Raw genomic sequence first — 5,578 nt, 5'->3', positions numbered from 1 at the left:
ATGACAAGTGTTATAAACTCTTCACTGCAAACTGTATCTCTTCTATTGAGCTGCTCTTTATATCAATTTTACTATGCACAGAAAATGATGCTGGTAATATTGCACCTGTCTGAGTGTGGCTGGGACAATCAGTAAGTTCTGCAACAGGGAATATCTATATATTTAGTTTTATTACATCTGTTTCTGGTTTATATAGCATGTTAGTGCAACCAAGTTTTAAGAGTAGTCAAATAAGCGCATGAACCCCAATTTCTTTCAAATTAAAAGTTTAGCTGAGTATAAACATTCCTGACATTTTTCAGTAGCTGATAAAATTGCCCATTTCTTATCATGTCTAAAATGTCATAAGGTTCTATTTAAACCCAAGTTACAGCTGAGAATGAATCCTGATCCAAAAGAAAAATCTTTATACTACCAAGCCATGGCCATATCCTTGCTTAGTTTTTCTTGGGGTGGGGTGGCGGGAGAGTGGTCTTGTATTGGTCAGCATCTTTCAATGGATTACAGTAGCAAATTCCCACCCAAAGTCATGATGAGAAGACGAGAAAGGAAACCCATATTTATTATCTCCAATTTTGGTGGAAAATTTCACACCTTATATCATTTAATTTCCACAAAAATCCTGAGATGTACCTACCACCTTCATTCTTAAAGATGAAGAAACTGAGGCTCAGTGACATTAAGCAACACACTCTAGGACACCCAGCTAGATATTAAAGAGCTGTGATTAGAACCTAGGTCATTCTGACTTCAAAATCCATCTCCTTTCCCTTTACATGCTATCTGTTCTGTATGTTCATCCCAACAGCCTCTTGGTTCTAAGGGAACAGGTAGTGAAATACGATGAAAAGGACAGCCGTGTGTAGGCTACTCACAGTTTCCTAGAAAGTTCTCCACCAGCACATAGTCTCCAGTTGCTCCCGAATGCAGCATGTGTTTAGAGAGATTTTACTTTTTAATGATAAGAACACTCCATTTACACCAGGCCTAATTATTTGCATTAATGGAATTGCCTTTAGGAAAGACTAGGAACCCATATTTCAATTGAAGAAGGCATTCCATTTCACTATACTGCATACCTTGTGAATAACTTCTAGGGCTTCCCTTATTAATAATTAACTTAAAATTGAACAAATTGCTATTGATTGCCTTCTGCATTTGGCATGAAGGATACAAAAGTAGACAAGACAGACACAGTCCCTGCCCTCATATATGTTTCGTTACAGTAGTCTCAGTGAATTTCAGTGGTTTTTATTTTCACTTTTGTTTTTAAATGTCCCTCTTCAGTCTGAATGGAAAGCCTCGAGGTCATGGATTGTGTCTTGTTTACCTTTGTGTCTCCAAGGCCTGGCAGAGTGCCTGGCATATATTAAGAGCTCAATAAATATTTTTAAATTGAATTGAGTTTCCAAATTTATAGCTGATGAAGATGAAAGAATATACCATTACTTGACAAGAGTTCAAGCGACATAGCGAAAACTGCTGATGGCAGCTCAGACTTTGTGTGTGCCACATAAATACAAACTGTTCCAGTGACTCATAAAGCTACACTAAAATGTAAAGGTAATCTTAGGCCCCATATCACTAATTATTTTCTTCCTTTTCCTTCTTCTTCAGTTTCCATTTTTATAGCATAATGTGAATCTATAACATTATTTTACTTTGATTTAAAAACTAGAATTACAGAGAATATGAAAATGTACAAAGTAAAAAGCGCATATTTGTATCATGACCTAAAGCTAACCACTGCTACTTTTTGTTATTTATCCTTCTAGTCTTTCTTCTATGCTTTCAGTTATCCTAAGTATATTATTTTAAATATGAGAAACATATTATGCCCAAAGATTTAAAACATGCCTCTTGCAACTATTTATTGAGCATATTGCCACATGTCATTAAATATTCAAGTATTATTTCACAGACTTGAATGGACTTAATGGATTTAATGTATTGAATGTATTTTTCATTCATTCATTTACTGCATATCTAATAGTTACAAAGATGCTGACATAGACACTGGAGCTATAAAGATCAATAAAGCACAGTTTGTATTAGTTGTTTTACAAACTTTGGATATTCTCTTTCCCCTTCATGGAATTATCTAATATTAGTTTATTACTTTAACTTGTATTAATATATCTAGTTAACATTATTTACTGAACATAACTTATATGTGTACTAAATCCCAATCATTCACCCATTCATTCATTCAAAAACATTTATTGAACAACTAATATACATCTAAGCATTAGGAAGATAGCAATTAATAAATCTGATAATATTTCTGCCCTCATGGAGTTTATTTTCTAGTCAGGGGACAGAGACAATAAACAGGATAGAGAATGCAGACTGTGTTTAAGGGTAAGACGTATGAAGAGGGGAGAACCTAAGATGGCAGCTAGGAGAGACAGGGCAACAAAACACCTCTGTGAAAAATACTAGACAGAGGCCAGAAAGTGACCCAGAACACCAGTTCCAGCGATGCACCAGCTGGACAAGGTCTGCTAAATCCACAGGGACCATGTACTTGGTGAAACCGGGAGTCTGCACTCTAAAATGAATGAGGAGCCTGCTGAATGTCCAGCAGACACACTGCAGTGTGGGGAAACAGTGGGTTGGCATTTGGAGGCTGACTAGTTCTTTTAAAAAAACAAAACCCAAAAGCGGCTGCAGATATGGCAGCAGGAACCACACAGTAAGTGTGACAGGAATGGGCTGTGCAAACGCCTCAATATCTGGCTTGGAAGATAGCCTTTCATGCACCTACTGCTAAAAATTGTCTCAGAGCGAGGAGGACAGAGGTTAGCCAGAAGAAGAAAAAACCCACACACCTTGCAGCCGTCTTCCTGGCAGGCTGGGAACACTCCTGCCCGGTGCCAGAGCCAAAGCCCAGAGCTGCACCAAGGGACCCAGTGTGACAGGAAGTGTTACCGGCAACACCGCAATATCAGGCATGGACAATAGCCTTTCGCTCACCCACAGCTAATTGTCCCAGAGTCAGGAAGGAAGAGCTGTGAGAAAAGGCGGAAATTAACACACCCCATTTAGCCATCTGTACAACAGGCTGGGAATGCCGCTGCCTGGCCTGGTGGCCCAGGGCTTCCCTTGAGGGATGGCATGCACTTGTGACATAGTACAGCCTTCCCTCAGCAAAGGCCCCAGAAGGGCGTGGCTGGGAAGAAGAACCAACCCGGAAATCCCAGGGACCCTATGCCAATACCAAGGACTTGTGAGGCAGTGGCAGAGACAATCTGTGGCGAGACTAAAATGAAGGTTTAGACTCTTGCAACAGCCTTAAATCTCTAGGAACATGTGGGAAGTTTGATCATTAAAGCTGCCCTGCCTCCCTAACTGCTCAGACACATGCCCCACATTCAGGGTGGACAGCACCAACAACACACCCAAACTTGGTGCACCAATTGGACCCCACAAGAACCAGACCCCCACACACCACAAAGTAGGGGAGAACTGACTTGAGGGGAATAGGTGACTCGCAGACACCATCTGCTGGTTAGTTAGAGAAAGTGTACACCACCAAGCTATAGATCTGACAAATTAGAGATTGGTGTCTGAATAATCCTTCATATCCCAAAAGAACCCTATCAATTAAAGCAAATGCCAAGAGGCCAAAAACAACAGAAAAAATTTAAAGCACATGAAAAAAACAGACGATATGGATAACCCAAACCCAAACACCCAAATCAGAAGATCAGAGGAGACACAGTACTTGGAGCAATTAATCAAAGAACTAAAGACAAACAATGAGAGCATGGCACAGGATATAAAGGACATGAAGAAGAGCATGGCATAGGATATAAAGGACATGAAGAAGATCCTAGAAGAACATAAAGAAGAAATTGCAAGAGTAAATAAAAAAATAGATGATCTTATGGAAATAAAATAAACTGTTGACTAAATTAAAAAGATTCTGGATACTCAAAGTAAAAGACTAGAGGAAGCTGAACAATGACCGCAACCTCAGGAACCATAGAATGGAAAATGAAAGAACAAAAGAAAGAATGGGGAAAAAAATTGAAAAAATCAAAATGGATCTCAGGGACATGATAGATAAAGTAAAATGTCCAAATATAAGACTCATCGGTGTCCCAGAAGGGGAAGAGAAGGGTAAAGGTTTAGAAAGAGTATTCAAAGAAATTGTTGGGGAAAACTTCCCAAACCTTCTACACAATATAAATACACAAAGCATAAATGCCCAGTGAACTCCAAATAGAATAAATCCAAATAAACCCACTCCAAGACATATTGTGATCAGATTGTCAAATACTGAAGAGAAGGAGCAAGTTCTGTAAGCAGCAAGAGAAAAGCAATTCACCACATACAAAGGAAACAACATAAGACTAAGCAGTGACTACTCAGCGGCCACCATGGAGGCGAGAAGGCAGTGTCATGACATATCTAAAATTCTGAGAGAGAAAAATTTCCAACCAAGAATATGCTTTATCCAGCAAAACTCTCCTTCAAATTTGAGGGAGAGCTTAAATTTTTCACAAACAAATGCTGAGAGATTTTGCTAATAAAAGACCTGCCCTACTTCAGATACTAAAGAGAGCCCTACTGACAGAGAAACAATGAAAAGAGAGAGATATAGAGAAATTTAACAGACATATATAGAACATTACATCCCAAATCACCAGGATACACATTCTTCTCTAGTGATCACAGAACTTTCTCCACAATAGACTTTAGGTTGGGACATAAAACAAGCCTCAATAAATTAAAAAAAATCGAAATTATTCAAAGCACATTCTCTGACCACAATGGAATACAAATAGAAGTCAATAACCATCAGAGACTTAGAAAATTCACAAACACCTGGAGGTTAAAAATGAGCAGGAGATGAAAACGTTCCCAGATAATTAAAAGCTGAGGGACTTCATCACCAGTAGATCAGTCCTATGAGAAATGCTAAATGGAATTGAGCAGGCTGAAAGGAAGGGACACTAAATAATTGACTGAAACCACATGAAGAAATAAAGATTTCTAGTAAAGATCACATGGTAAATATAAATACCAATACTACTGTATTTTTGATTTGTAGCTCCACTATTTGCTTCCTACAGGATCTAAAACACATAAAGTGTAATGATAAATCAGTGGTTTTGGACTCAATGTAAAATATGTAATTTTTGACAAGAATTACATTAAGGGGGGAATGGAGGAGTATAGGACCATAGTTTATGTGTCCTATTGAAGTTAAGTTGGTATCAAAGAAAACAAGATTATTATAGACTTAAGATGTTAATTTTAAGCCCCACAGTAAACACAAAGAAAGTGTCAGAGAATATGATCATAGAGATGAAATGTAGAGTATGGGTTATGAGAAGTGGGGGAAGGGGCAGTGGGGAGTTAATAAGAAATGAGTGTGGGGTTTCTGTTTGGGGTGAAGGGAAATTTCTAGTAATGGATGGTGGGAAGGTGATGGCATTGCAATGTTGTGAATGTGATTAATCACACTAAGTGGAATGCTTGGGAGGGGTTGGAATGGGAAGATTTATGCTGTATATATGTTTCCACAATTGAAAAAAAAGTCTGAATAGATAATGACAATTAAATGCCA

Source organism: Choloepus didactylus, chromosome 6, assembly GCF_015220235.1.
Source record: "Choloepus didactylus isolate mChoDid1 chromosome 6, mChoDid1.pri, whole genome shotgun sequence".
Lineage (NCBI taxonomy): Eukaryota > Metazoa > Chordata > Mammalia > Pilosa > Megalonychidae > Choloepus > Choloepus didactylus.
Note: the sequence above shows the minus strand (reverse complement) of the source record.